Source organism: Lathamus discolor, chromosome 11 (assembly GCF_037157495.1).
Source record: "Lathamus discolor isolate bLatDis1 chromosome 11, bLatDis1.hap1, whole genome shotgun sequence".
Lineage (NCBI taxonomy): Eukaryota > Metazoa > Chordata > Aves > Psittaciformes > Psittacidae > Lathamus > Lathamus discolor.
The window spans coordinates 15,045,394-15,060,952 of record NC_088894.1 but is presented as its reverse complement, the minus strand read 5'-3'; the positions used below and the strand labels follow the sequence as shown (position 1 = coordinate 15,060,952).

Sequence of the window (15,559 nt, the reverse complement as noted above, 5' to 3'; positions counted from 1 at the left end):
AGTGGTTACTACACAAACTCACCTTCCCACTCAGCATTAAGTGGCTCCTGTCATCCTAAACCCTATTTGCTCTGCTAAGAATGTTCCCCTTGCCCTTCTACTCTCCTTTTGAGAGTAATAGAATTGGATAAGACTTCGAAAGGTTTTGTAGAATAAAATATTCCCCAAGAATCAGTGATGTTCAAGTGAAAAAATGTCAACATTTTCCACTGAAACACCCACCATTTGTTTTGAAGTGGTGGTTTTTTAAACCTTTGACATTTTCTGAGCACTGAAATACCACCTAAGAAAATAATTCCCACTAAACCCAGATACTTTCTTAGAAATATTAATTTCATTTCAGTAAACCTCCATATTGCCAGTTTTGTCTTGTATAATCAGGCTGGTTACATTTAATTTGATTCTGTTTTCTGTTTCTTTATAACCTCCAAAATATGTCCTCTGACATTCTGCCTGACATAGCCCATTTGTAAGTTTGCATGCCTGAAGGTTTGCCACCTACGTTATTCCTGCAGGACACACACAGAAGAATTAAGACCTAGAACCATGCATGTGGTGAGAAAAGCTGCAGCAGTGACTGACTGAAAGGGCTGACCCATCACACACAAAACACCACTTTCTTTCCAGCAGGTATGTACCACTTCACAATGTCTTTCATGAGACCCTTCTGCCAGCTCCCCATGAGGGAGCAAGTTTCTGGTAACCTCCTTAAAATTAAGGTTATGAGGGTATCTATCTCTGTAATGAGATGAATATCTAGGACCCATTCTTAGATAGACATGGGCCTCAGAGTACAAGTCTAAACATGGAGAAAATACACTTGCTACAATTATTCTTTTAACAATCCCAGTTCTATCAACAAAGCTATGTGCTAATTAATGAAAATAAGATTAGAAATACAATTATATACATAAAAATTTTTACTGAAAAAAACACATATTTGCACTGAACTTACTAGCAATGAAAATACTTGTAATAGAAGGTTTGCCTTACATAATAAGAAGGTGCCTATAAGGTTTGAATAGTCATCAGTGTCTTGTTTGTGGGAGGCACTCAGTGACCTACATTCTAATTAGAGAACTAAGATTTGTGTTTGAGAACCGCTGCATATCTTTTTTATCTAGTTTCTTTTAAAATGTGCTAGTTTAGAACTGCTTTTCACATGGCTTTAGACACTTCTGCATGAATTTTGCAGCAGCTAGATAGAGTGTGTACGTCTTTCAGTCTGCTACCTACACTGATAACCATGATACTTCACTAATGCTTGATTTAAAACTCAAGGTCTCAATGCAGAATTCAAGATCTCAGTCTCCAACCTGGCAGCAGCTGTGAGGCTCATTCATGCTGCCCAGACCATGCAGAGGAGAGAAAAGAGCTCAGTTTCAGAAGCTCAAAGCTTCATATATAAGCAAAGGGTCCACCTAGATCACTGGAGAGATGCTTCCCCAGAGGGAGCATGAGATGCTTGTATTTTAGTGATGAGGGTGAGGTGAGAAGAATCAGCATTTGGCCAGAGAGAGTCTGCATGCACCAAGACTCAGGTCCTCTCAGATTGGGCAGTTTCTGAGGTTTTGGCATTGGGCTGATCTTTATTTCTGGTTGATACGTAAGATGGGGACCTTCAGTGGAGCTGAGTTCTCCAAATGCTCTGATCTGACTTCTGGATGTGCCTGATTCTTTCTCCTTTGTAGGAAAACCCAAGGTAGCCACATTTTGACTATCACCATAGTGATTAAATGTGGGTCAGATGATTCCTCTTAGAGACCAACATTCCTATTAGTTCTGGTGGAAGTTCAGGCTTCTGAACTATCCATCTGGAGCAAAGCATCTGCGTGCTTTTGTCGTCCTGACCTTTACTCTCTGTTGTCATTTCACTTCTAACTTCTTAGCTAAGAGCTTTAGCAAGGGAGAGCAATTAGTGCCCATCACAAAGAAAGCTTTTGCAACATGGGTGACTGCCCACAAGAAACACAGTTGAGACCACCAACCATTTTATTTATTTTTGTTCCAATTTCTGCTGATTGAGAAGCTCATGAGATACATCTCATTTCCTTGGAGGTCCCCAGGGAAGCAGCGGTCAGACAATCCTTTTCTAGCCTGCTTTGGGCAACGCTGGTGGTATAATACTGCTAGCACTGCACTTAGGTCACTGTGCTGGTAGGTCCCTTAGAACCAACAGCTACATAGATTATTGAAGCCTGCCTAAACAAGGTCTGATTCAGTGCAACAGGCAGCTTATTTCAGCCGGCAAACTCGGTTTGTTAGTAAACACTAATTTGCCATTATTCAAGCCAGATTTGAACAAGGTACTTAGAGAAAAATGGCTTCATGTCCTGAGCTACAGGTTGTGCAGAATTAAACAAATATGTCTCATAATGGGGATGGTGATAGAGAGGCTCCACTATGGGTGTGAGGCACTGTCCTGACTGTATTAAAAATAGCCCCCTCTCCATGGTGCCAGATGGAAGTTTTCAGAGCTGTATCTGTCTTTAGACCTTTAGAACTTCTGCTGTCTTTGTGTTTCTCTGCACCAGGTCATGCCCACAGGTATCACCCAGTGCATTGGTAGCATCTAAGATACATCATGCTTTGGCTAATTTGAGCAGGAATTCTGGTATCCCTTGGAATCACGCTCCTCTCTGCTCCTTCCAGTTTGAGGGAGACCAGTATTTTGGTGGTGGCTGTTTAACCTCAGGAGGCATTTTCGCCTTCCTGTCTCCTACCCCACACAGCCTAAGATGCTCTTGCCAGCAAGCTGTGCTGAGGCTTGCCTCATTTCCTTCCCTGTAATTCCAGTCTTTACTTGGAAGAGAAAGGGGGTGCATAGATCAAACTTACCTCTTCCTCTGACCAAGTCTACCAGTCCTTCCTGTGTATGGGAACACAGACCAAGTCACACTGATTTCTAGTAGTAATTCAGATAGAGACAGAGCCTCGACTTTAAATGGACCTTGAATATGAATGTCTCAAAGAATTCAAAGATTACAGTTCTACCATGTAAATTAAAATATGCCAACATATCCATCTAACAAGCCATCCCTGCTGTACTTAGGACTTGCCTCTACTGATGTTATTTGGAGTATTTTAACCAAGTTTAGTTTGAGCTGATCTTCTTAGAAATCATTTTTTGACAGTGGCATTTATGGTCCTTTGTTGATTTCTTTAATTCAACCTATTTCCATATAAGAAAGATCTTTGCTTCCTACAGCACAGACCTGATCCCTGTAAATTGACACACCAGGAATATTTACAACATCATGTCCACAACAAGTAGTAAAGTCCTGTGTCATAAAAATGTCTCATCTATCCAGAAAATGTGTTTTTCCAATGTGCTAAGGCATGGCATGTATGCACAGTTCTTTTAAAACATGCAATTAAATATTTGTGCGTGTGTAGATTATAGAACTGTTTGGGAGAACCAGCTAGAAGCTAAATATCCAAGGAGTTATTTGTATGTTAAGATAACCTATGTTTATTCTAATTCCAGAGGTTGTGTGACCAATCAAACCAAATTTATAACAAAACATTCAAAATATAGGTTATTTTTGGACCAAAAGAATAAAGCTTTCCTCTGCCATGATACTACAAAAGGGACTGGCAATGCCAGGGAACATGATGTGCTGAGACTATTGTGTGTCATGGTTATCACACAGATGTCTTATTTCTTGTTTGTTTGTTTGTCTCCATCTCTCTCTTGTTATAAATCTCAATATTCAGCTCCTTGGGCAGAGCATGATTTGGCATTCATTGTTACAATAGTCATTATCCCAAAGGAGCTCATGGTTTGGTACTGAACTATGATAATAGATATTTAATAGAAGTCACAAAAGAAAGCTCCACAGCTGAGCTTGAATTTACAAATGTAACATTATAAAAGGTTTTTGGGAAAGCACAGATTTTGCAGACTTGTGTTGAGTTCATTTTTCAGTCCTTGATGGATTCCAGGGAAGAGGTGATCACACACATCTAGCAGAGCTTCCTCCTGGTGATGCCTCTGTGAGTGCTTATCCATCCCCGGATATGACTGAGAACATCGGGTCACATATGAGTTTCCTATGAATCACATCTCCTTTTGTCCATCTCATCAACTCCCTTTCTGAGAATTCAGTTGGCTTATAACTCCTGGTTTCTCTTTCCTTGGCTCTTCTTTTGCTTTTTACCTGATGCCTCTCCTGCCTTGTTCCTTGGCACCATTGTGACACATACATGCATTTCAATGCCATTTGCAGAACCTGAGTGTGCCATTTGAACACAGTCATAGGCAAAGGGTAGAATGAGGTATGTTAGAGTGGTACCATTCCTGGAAGACCAGCAGGAGATGGAAAATGTTCATGAATTCAGGGTTGTTTCCAGGCAGCCTAAATTCTACCTATGTTCTTGTGCCTAATGTTATCCACAAGATATACTGAACCTTCAGGGTTGCCAAACCCGTAGGAATCCAAAGCTGAACTAGGAGAATTAGATAGAATACAGCTGTTGGAGGCCACATGAGCCTGTGTCCTTTGCAGTCATGGAGCTTTCTGGCAAAGCTGTGTGAATAATGGACTATTTTTGTTTTCTGACAATTCTGGAAACACGAAACAAAAATATTTGTAAAGAGCTTTTGAGTGTGTTCAAAACAATCTGTCTCTGAAAAGTGCGAACTGAGAAGCTGTCAGGCTGCTTCTTGGGTCCAAGTTTCATTTCATTTCATTTTTGTTCATTTAATTGTCGGGGTGATTTTTTTTAAATTTAGTTTGCTTTAAGCTTTAAATAAAACCCCACAAAAGTTGAAACAAGTTTCAAATTATTAACAAAAAATTAAGATCTTTCTTTTGGAAAATTTGAAAATAAGCATTGAAATGTTTTTGAACAGTTTTTATTGTTTGAGATGGGCATTTTAAACCACTGGATTTTGGAGAAGCTAGGACAGAGCTGGGGAATATTTTGGTTGATCAGAAATGAGATTTTGGTGAAATCTTTGTTATAGCACTTTGTCCAGCTGTAGGCATCAGTCTTGCTTTTTTTCCCCTCCCTGTATAAACTCTTTAAGACACTACCAAAGACAGTGCGTGGCTTCACTCAGGGCAATGGCTGTAATATTGTTTGGTCCTAGCTTTACCCATGCAAGTATAAGAAAGGTGTCATCATCTGGTTGCTTGGACTTTCTGACTTTCTAAGGGTTTATAATGTGAAACCCTTTGTGAAATTCTATTACTGGAAAAGCAGAAAGTCTGAGGAAAACACAGATGTAATTGAAATTACATAGGACAGTGTGTTTTGTACTTCTGCATGGGTTGGTTTTGTCTTACGCAGCATTGGCCAAATTGCTGTGCTGTGGGTTTTTCCTGTCATAGGTGCTCTCTGCAGTAAGGTGCACATGTTTGCATCCCATGGAAAAAGGTGTCTGCCCATCCATTCCCAAAGAAAGAAAAGCCACTCCCGCTTGCAGAGCATATATTCGTCTGTTGATCCTCTTTGTAAATGGGGAGAGGCAGTTAAAATGGTAGAAGCAAGGTTAATGGCTGGACCTTTCTGGAAATAGGCCAGCAAAAAAGAAATAAATGACCACAGAAAGTGGAAGATGGGCAATTAACTTTACTGTAGAACAAGGAGGCTGCGGGTACCTCTCCAGGAACTCAGAGTAAAGTCCAGGTTCACTCTCACTGTGAGGTTGTACTTCACTGTTTAATTCACAAACTCATCTGGAGAAGTGATTCAGTGAAATAACTTGTCATTTGCCTGGGATCACCCACAGATGTGCCAGGATATCCAAGAATGCTAAGTTATTTCTTTAATAAGAGGGCACTAGCACTGAATCAGCAGGAGGATGTGTTTGGTTTGTGTGATTCTCATGTGCAATTTCCTTGCTACCTCCTAAACTATGAAATATGGTAAAAATGGACCCATGTGTGTGGAAAGCAGAGCCAGTATGTAACAGAACTCAGTTGTGACTTTCTTATCAGAGCTTCGGTAGCTGTGGTGCATCTGAGGTGCATCTCAGTGCCCAATGCACTACTTAATTTTTTTGCCACTTCACACAGAATTGTAGCGTTATTTGCCCTTTCCAGACAGGAAAACTTCTCTTGGAAAACATGGTGCAAAGTAATTGAAGGAAAGAACTTCTTCAACACTTTTTGCACCCTTTTTTCCTGCTTAGCACGTTTTAGCTTACCTTGATATCCTAAAGATGCTGTGGCTATGATCCTTTTGCTTATATTTACCATAGGTTGTAAAGTCTACTATTATGTAATAGATGTGATAGTATTTGTGTGCGTGACAGTATTTGGCAAATGGGGGCTGGTAAGGGTGCAGTTTTGAGTACATAAAAAATATTCTGGGCCAGATTGAGCCTTTAGGAGAGCAGAGCTGTCTCTCTGCAGCGGTTAGAGTGACAAATATAAAACATTTGTACAAAGGGAATATATTAGTCACCAGCTGTTATTATAAGCCTTTCACATTATTTAATGACCAGAGTAGGCTTTAGGCAGCCAAGCAGGAGACTGTACGGCCCCTAAGTGCCTCTTACTGCCTTGTAAAACCAGGGCATGATCTTACCCTCTCTTATCTCTAATGCTACATGTGAAACAAGACATACTGGTATTTGGCTTGCTAACCATCAATGCAAACCACTGCAGGGCTTAAGGGTGTTTCATTAGAACTCCATTAAAAATGCACAATCAAAGTTTTAAAAAAATAATCAGAATCCAAAGAGCAAAGCCTCACAGTGTAAAAGCTACCCAGTCTCCTTTGCCTTTCCCATGAATAGAAGCATATGTTGCTTTTAATTTGCAACTCTTGCAACTATCAGGAGTGGCATAATGCTTTTATTTAGTTATCTATTTATTTAAAAAGAGTTTTAAGACCCTACACAAATCTGGGCACAGGCTTGTGAAAGAGAACTAGCAAAAGCTCAGTGTGGTAGTGTTTTGTTCTGCTTTTAGATGCAATTTTATCCATTGCTGCAGCTGGCCGTTCCTCTTTTAACAGCCAGGCTCTTCAGACCATGTGCTTAGTTAGGATAGCTTATAAATTGCCAGGCTATATACAGATGATTGTGTCTGGCAGAATGTCTTTATGGTGTTGGTGGTATAGGAAAAGCATATGTCAGGCTATTGAATGCTGCTGGAAATATGATACCTGGCTGGTGTCTTGTGCCATCTATGAGCGAAGTGATGGTGGTTCTGCAGTGACAGTCTGCTTAGTACTGTTTTTAAACTATTTTCCCTTAGAAGTGGCAAGCCTGAGGGATATCTAAAACAAACTTTAAGACAATTTAAGACAGATGAACTCTGGAGGGTTTTTTGACTTGAGATTATTAGGGCACAGAGTGATTAAATCTGAAAGCACCTCTGATCTGTGCTAGCGCCAGTTGCTAGTGAGAGATCTACAGTAAGAAAAGTCAATACAATGAAAATAGACAGTTGCTTTGGTATATTGGAAGATCAATGCAGTTTTGAGTGTCTGCTCTCATCAGGAAGAAGATAAAATGCAAGTGAGATACTCTGCGTAGCGTTACCCAGAGATCTCAGGGAAGCAAATGGCGGTAAACTGAAGTCGTCAGGGGACCAAGCTCAAAGCAGTGGTTTGATACAGCATCCATGTTCAGCATGGACAACCTCATCCTAGTTCATTCAGCATCCTCAAAGTAATAAAAAGTTTCTTGGTTGAATAGCCATCTCTTTTACATGCTGCTGTCTCAGCCCCACAGCAAATCATAGGCAGACAGAAAAGACACTATTCTGAATATATTTACCATTAACTTTGCTCACCCAAGCTGCCTCTGTAAAGCAGGTAGATAGAAAAGTTCATAAGCATTTGCAGTGTTAGGAACTTGACATGAAGTATCTGAAACCATTTGCTTTTTAGCCATCTTTCTTTGACCAAGATGAGTTGAGAGTTCAAGATCTCAGACTTTTTGTCAAACAGACAACTTCAGCATCCTTTGGCATATTCTAACAATCACATTGAAAAACTTCTTTTGAACTTTAGTCTCTAAGGTGTTACTTGTTTATATGTAAACAAATTCAAGCTATGAAATGAATAGTATCAAGCTTTCACAAGGGCATGTAGTGGTAGGAAGAGGGGGATTGGTTTTAAACTCAAAGAGGGTAGATTTAGATTAAACCTTATGCAGAAGTTCTTCCCTGTGAGGGTGCTGAGGCGCTGGCACAGGGTGCCCAGAGAAGCTGTGGCTGCCCCATCCCTGGCAGTGCTCAAGACCAGGTTGGACACAGGGGCTTGGAGCAAGCTACTCCAGTGGAAGGGGTCCCTGCCTGTGGCAGGGGTTGGAGCTGGATGAGCTCTAAGGTCCCTTCAACCCAGACCAGGCTGGGATTCTGTGAAGTTGGTTGTCCTAGGAAAAAACTTACAGAAAACAGTGCCTAAAGCTGTTAGAGCTCTATGTATCTCCCCTTGGCCTTTTTAATTACTGCTTCCCTCTGTTAAGAAGCCTGTTGCTGGGGGAAGACGCAGAATGTGCTGTAACCTGTCCTCCAACAGTGGGACAGGGGTTTATGCTGGTTTTGTAGGGCATTGCTGATGAAGTGAAGGGATCGTGCGCTGCTGGCTCTGAAGTGAAAACAATCACTCTGAAATCTCAGAGCTTCCTTAGAAATGTAAAAAAATGGGGTGGGAGCATAAGTTAATTGTGCTTTTACACACTGTTATACTTGTCACTGTGCCAGGCTCTACATTTCTTCCAAGGGTGAAATGAAAACTCCAAATTCATGTGGTTATGAAACAATTTCAGTATGAGCACTCAGTGAAGAATTATAAAGTGGGAAAGACACAGTCCTGTTTCACAGCTGGTTGAGAAAGGTCTGAATTGATCAAGGCTTCTTCCAGTTTGGAGGAGCCTTTTGGAGTGTATTGAAACCATTCTGCATCTGTATATTGAATGTATATAAGGTACTACAGAAAAGCTGATTTGTTATGACATTTCTTTGATTAGGAGATGGGGCAGCTGGCAGAAGGCATCACCATCATTCCAAGAAATCTCATTTCTCTGCAACTGGAGATTTAGGAAATTGATCTGGTTTGCCCTGATTTACACCAGAATAAATTCATACATTGGAAACTGGGCATGGCAAGAAATCACTGGCACTGCAGGGGACTTGAGAGGAATAATGGTTGCAGTGGAAGACCTTGATGAACAAGGACCAAACACCATTTTCTCCCCTGCAGTAATGGAGCTGAGGTACCTGAAGGCCTTTGTAAGCTAAGCTGGACTCAGCTCCATTTTGTTTAGTCCTGAGGCTGAGGGGGTGCAGCACCATGTAAAAGTCACGTTATCAACCCTTGTGATTTCATCCTGGACCATGTGTGCTTCATAGAGACTATAATTGCAAGGTCAGTCCTGATTTGCATCACCACAAAAGGACAACTGTCTGAAGTATCTCATTGGATGAATTACTTATTTTTGTTATTAGAGAGGAATCACGTGGAGGAAAAAATGAAGAAGGAGGGGGTGAAAATACCTTGAGGCTAAATCTAAACTGGAGCAAAACTACTCTTTAGATACATAAACTCAAACCCTTACATATGTGTCACAGCCAAACTCTTGCTTGGGTGCTTAACTCCCATTGATAACACCATGTGCTAACTCAGGCACCCAGGTTTGCCTGTAATGTTCTTACTATGACGAACAGTTGGTCTTGGGGGAAAACATTTACATAGATGACAGCTATTTTCAAGAAAATGAAAAGTACTGGGTGAAAAAGGAGGTTTTGACATTGTGTGAAATATGGGGTTTACACACAGTAGTTCTCGCTGTGTGTATACAAATGGGTGATTTACCATATATTGATTCACACACCATTTGTAAGTGTCTAATTTATTTATTTATAGAGATGTATAGAAGCCATGGTTTGAAAAGCAGTTTGCAGAACATCTGGTATGTCAACAAGGTAACCTTTCCATTTACTCATTGGTAAAAATGTCAATATAATGAACCTGAACTCCACATTGGTTTACACAGATTTCCTGGCAGACAAAGCAGTAATGATTTGCATGTCACTCTTAAGTGACATGTGCCCTCCAGTTTTGAGTAGTTCACACAGCTAAGAGGAATAAAGAGAGTTGAGCACGTGGCTGGTTCTGTACGTGCTCACACCGGCAGCTCAGGCTGTGTGGTATGAAACATCTCATCTTGCTTTGACTTCCAGTTTTTCAAAAGTGGCCTTTGATTTTTCACTGAAAATGAGGGTTTTTTGGTTTTTATTTTTTATTTTTTGGTACACATTAAACAGATGTGAGAAGAGTTGACAACCTGAAGGTGACTTTAGATCCTGGTAGCATGTAATCCATGAGCCTTCCCTGTTTTCTACAAAGTTATTGTACAGGAGTGTGACAGAAGAATCTGAGGATTCTTGATTACTCTTAATAATATGCCAATGGGAATGACAACAATAACACATTATTTACACCTTCTATAGTACTGCCTGTACAAGATGGGTCACATAAATCACACAGCATTTTACTCACTCTGTGACTCATTACCTGACACTTTTTGAATAGGAAAGTAATTTTGTACAATGAGGGTGGTAAAACACTGGCACAGCTTGCACAGAGAGGTGGTAGATGCACCATCCCTGGAGACACTCAAGGCCAGGCTGGATGTGGTTCTGAGCAACCTGATCTAGTTGAAGATGTCCCTACTCATTGCAGGGAAGTTGGACTAGATGAGCTTTGAAGGTGCCTTTCAGCACAAACTGTTCTGTGATTCTGTGGTTCTATTCTGTGTTGTTGACACTGAATAGCAAAAAAACTCACTTCAACATAGAATTGGAGTTAAACCTCCTCCAGTTTCAACCCCTGCCACGGGCAGGGACCCCTTCCACTGGAGCAGCTTGCTCCAAGCCCCTGTGTCCAACCTGGTCTTGAGCACTGCCAGGGATGGGGCAGCCACAGCTTCTCTGGGCACCCTGTGCCAGCGCCTCAGCACCCTCACAGGAAAGAGCTTCTGCCTAAGAGCTCATCTCAGTCTCCCCTCGGGCAGGTTAAAGCCATTCCCCTTGTCCTGTCCCTACAGGCCCCTGTCCAAAGCCCCTCTCCAGGTTTCCTGGAGCCTCTTCAGGCACTGGAGCTGCTCTGAGGTCTTCTCTTAAGGAGCCTTCTCTTCTCCAGCCCAAACCAGCCCAGCTCTCTCAGCCTTTAATGTTTCCTTTATGCAGTTAAAAGAACAGTTGTAAGGTGATTATTTTCTTATTCATCCAGTTAGCCAAACTCCATGAGGTGAGATGCCTGGCCCAGCTGCCAGCAGTTCCTGTGGGTTGTTGCTGGGCAGAGCTCTCCCACAGCTCCTTCAAACCCAGTTTGCACTTCAGGGAAATACAGGATAGCAATGATCTGCAGTGGCACTCAGTAGGCATCCTGACTGGGTGCCCAGCATGCAGGATGTGCAGTGGAGCTCCCTTTCTCTGCAGTCTCAGCAGATCCTGAGATACTTTCATAGTTCCCAGAATTTGAGGATGTGATTTTTTTTTTTAAATGTCTTCAAAAATCACAGTAACTGTTAATTAATTTGTTAATTAATTAATGCAACACTTCTGATTCTGACCCTATTCAAGCAAACTTTTTTATTAATACATTTCATGCTTTAAGCCTTTCATTTCGTTTTTACATTTCATGTTTTAGCCTGGGCCTTTTTACCAAAATACAGAACTTCAGTGTCCTCTCTGACAGATAAGATGCACATGAAACCAGCTATAAGGGAACTTCTGTAAAGGTTATGGGGGAAAGAAGGAAGTTCTGGAGGATATTGGGCAAGACAAAGGATAAGACTGATGAGAAATAAACATACTTATGAAAAAGTGATACATAGAAGTCACTAGTTGGGACCTTATTGGCTGATATTAGTTAGTTGCATTTGGCATTTTTTAATGTACCTAAACGATTAAACCAAACCCCCTGTAAATACCTGCATGGCACTGAAGTTTATTTATTTATTTACTGCCTAGTGTGTGACTCCTGATGAGTTTTCCTTCCAGCTGTGTTGATCAGGACCCCGTCAAACCAGGGCTCTGTGTAACATTACATACAATCAGATCGTTATTTAGAGTGCTGGGCATGCTTCCCACTGCATTAAAATCAGATGGAGTTCGCACAGGCTGTGAAGGTCTTTCCCCTTCTGTTGGGTATTCATTCTTTTTCTTCATCTGGATCGGAAAATGGCACAAGTGAGTTGCAGCCCTAATCCCATCAAGTTTCTTTGCTGTGTAGCCAAAAGCTGCTCAACTCTCTTTCCCTCTACTGTATTTTTCCTGTAGTGTTAACTTTCTCTGCTGCTTGTTTACACAGATGGAGGCAACACGTTTGACTGTGAAAACAAAAGTCCACAACTGCATCTACAAAACCTCCGCACACACAAGCGGCTTCTTTTCTGTGACCTCTGGTTTCTCGGCTTTAGATTCAGTTCTGAGTTTCAGCTCTCAGCTTCAGACTCCTGGAAGGCTCTGACTCCCTTGATTCACTCTTCTTGAGTGTGAATCACTTGACCACTCCTCTTCATTTTAATGCTTGTTTCTCTTTCCTACTTTTTCCTGCTCTGGACTAGTAGCAAAACAAGAAACCACCATATCAGCTAAGCCTCCTTCTAATGCACAGACAGCAGTCATCTGTGTGTGCACACAGGTTGGCTTCTTGGTGGATGCTGAGCCCAGTATTCAGAGGCTGCAGGGAGCCCGGCAGCACATGCTCATTCCTGGAGAACAGAGCTCCTTGCTTTTGTATTGCTTTTGTGTAAACGCAAGAGAACTGAAAGGAAAACCACTGATGAATGTGGATCTGGAGGGAGAAGCCTAGCGGACACCTCCAAATGCCCTGGGAAGCTTTGATCACTTGCGCTATGAGGGAAAGAGCAGTGACTAGAGGAGAGTTTGACTGCACTAGAAATGAGGTGGGGAAGAGAATAACCAAAACGAAAAGGCACAGGGTAACAGTTCGTTGAGAGGAGAGGCTCATATGGGATTGAGTTTCCTTTTAAGGTTCTGATTTATCTGAGCTGAGCATGGCATCAGCTGAAATTCAGAATGAAACTGGGACACAAACTTAATTGCAAAACCAGCTGAAACCACAGGACGCGGTCACAGAAAATTCTCACTCATTTGAGGCTGGCATAGGGTTTCTCTCTCAGCTTCAGCAGGAGGTTTTGGGGGCCCCAGAACAGATTCAGGGAGTTAAAATTCAGTTGCTTTCCCAAGTTCAATCCTGATGTAGCAAAAGTATTGAGGGAGATGATTAGAGGGCATCCACACAAGTAGGAGTGACACCAGCAGTAAGTGACAGGCTGGCATATTGCTTTTCCACCAAACAGCAAGATTTGTAGGGGGATATGTTGTAAATGTTGGTGTAAACAGATCTGGTCACCCTAAAATACCTCTGCTCAATGCCATGGCAGTGAGGGACACAGAAAAGCCGAAGGTCAGTGGCCGTTTCTCTTACAAAAGAAGGGACCAAATACCTCAGGTGCACTGAGACCAGGCAGCCGCAGCTCCTCCACTGCTCTAATTGTCAGCTGTGGGTGCCTGATTCCTGGAAATCAGGGAGAGAGGGAGGTCTGTGCCTGACATGAGCAGGGTTGTGGTTGCATTGAAAAAGCCAAAACAACAGCTTAAAGCGAGTTATTCCCACAGTGTCACTCCCTTGCCTGTCACTGTCTCACTGCCACTTCCTAAGGGAGTATGTCCTGCTCCAGACATTTATCCTATTTTGGATTTTGCTCCTCCTGCCACTGTACTTTCTTGGCTATAAAGACAGACTTGGAATCTCAGTAGCCTGAATCTTTGCATCTCAGTAGCCTGAAGTGTACTTTTTCTATACCAGATGTAGATGTAGATCCTGAGGGATGGGTTCAGGCTCAGGGAGGTGTTGCACAGAGAGTTTCTGGCACAAGCACTCACCCTGAGCTATTGGTTGTCCCTTCACCTTGCTGTGACTCCCTTGTTGTAATAAGGGAGGAGATGAGCAGGGAGGAAGGTGCAGAGGTTTTACTTCTTTGTGGTATTCCAAAAAGCCAAGAATTTTGGAGGTTGGGAGACTTGTTGCTTTCAGCATTAAACTGCGCTCTCCTTGGTAACCTAAAGGGCATGGGATTTTCAGGAGGGTCTGATGCAAAACCTGTTTATATCAGAAAAAGTGGGGGACTGGGTAGCAGAGAAGTGAATGCTGCTGGGATAGGCACCCCGTGGAAACATGCAGGTTTTTGTTGTGCTTTTTTGGGTGTGAAATCAGGGTATTCACTTCTGCTTTTCGTGTGCATGTTCAGTGTGATGTTCAGTGATATGGTGTGGAATTTTGCAATTGCTGGATTTCCCCGTCAGCTGTGGTTTGTTTCTCAGAGTTTTACAAGGGATGAATGGGATATCACTTGAGGGTCAAACATAAGGTAATGTATCAGGGAAGCGAATTGCAAGAAAAACAGCATCTGAATGCTGTTTGTCTTACAAGCAAGCACGTGTAGGTGTTTATTATTTCTGAAGGCTCTCGTTAGTTGGACATTGACCAATCATGACATCTGTTGCAAGTTGTTGTCCCCCATGGTTGTTTCGCACAGTTTGGAGTTTGCTTTTTTAAATCCACCACAAATAAAGCCCAGAATCATCTCCCTGTCCCCACAGAGGCAAGCGGGAAGCTCCTGGGAAGACAATGCATTCTCCAAGGAGGTGGAAGAGGGTGTTCGGGTGCTCTCTGCCCTACTGTGGGTTGAGCAGTGAAGCCCCAAGTTCACACTGTGAAAGAGAGCCCCACTGAGGTCCATGGGAGGTGAGACAATGGTAATTTCATTAAAAGAGAAAAGAAGACTGAGTCCAGACAACTCCAAACCTTCTGAACTACCATTCTGAGCTAATGCACAAGTGTGATGGGGAACGGCTGAGGGACCTGGGGGGTTCAGTCTGAGGAAGAGAAGGTTCAGGGGGGACCTGATCGTTCCCTACAACTGCCTGACAGGAGGATGGAGCCAGGAGGGGCTGGGCTCTGCTCCCAAGGAACAAGGGATGGGACAAGAGGAACCGGCCTCAAGCTGCCCCAGGGCAGGTTTAGATGGAGCTGAGGAACAATTCCTGCCCCAGAGGGTGCTGAGGCATTGGAACAGGCTGCCCAGGGCAGGGCTGCAGGCACCGGCCCTGCAAGTGTTCACACCCCGTGGAGACGAGGCCTCAGTGCCCATGGGGCAGTGGTGGCCTGGGCAGTGCTGGGGAACAGTTGGACTTAAGGATCTTAAAGGTCTTCTCCAGCCTCACTGATTCTGTGACTCTGTGATCATCCTGGGCTGCACCGGGGATCCTCGTGTTGGTGTTCGCAGGTTTGTGCGTTGTCAACGCCTCCCTTGATGCTGTGGGAGCCAGGAAGGCCGCAGCCAAGTGACTTTCCCTTTCAGCCCATCCGCCTTTATCAGGGAAGAAATAGTGTCTGTTTGTTTAGGTGAGATATTAGTCTGCCCCTGGAGCTCCAGGTCACTGTAAATGTAACACAAGCCCTATTTCCTGTTAGGAAAGGGGAAAAAATATGCCTGTGAATTGTCTCTGATGTGCTGCCAATTGTCAGAGGAAATTCAATTTGGTGGAGAATTACTGTGCTC

At 42.7% G+C, this 15,559-nt stretch overlaps 1 long non-coding RNA gene across 1 annotated transcript in view; it reads left to right on the top strand.

The window, feature by feature from the left end:
• LOC136020496 (uncharacterized) overlaps nucleotides 1-14,881 on the top strand; it is a 29,917-nt gene extending 15,036 nt beyond the window's left edge. The window contains exons 3-4 of the long non-coding RNA XR_010615349.1: nucleotides 516-630; nucleotides 14,598-14,881. This is a non-coding gene — a long non-coding RNA (uncharacterized LOC136020496). The remainder of the gene's footprint in view (nucleotides 1-515; nucleotides 631-14,597) is intronic.
• Nucleotides 14,882-15,559: the final 678 nt, after the last annotated feature.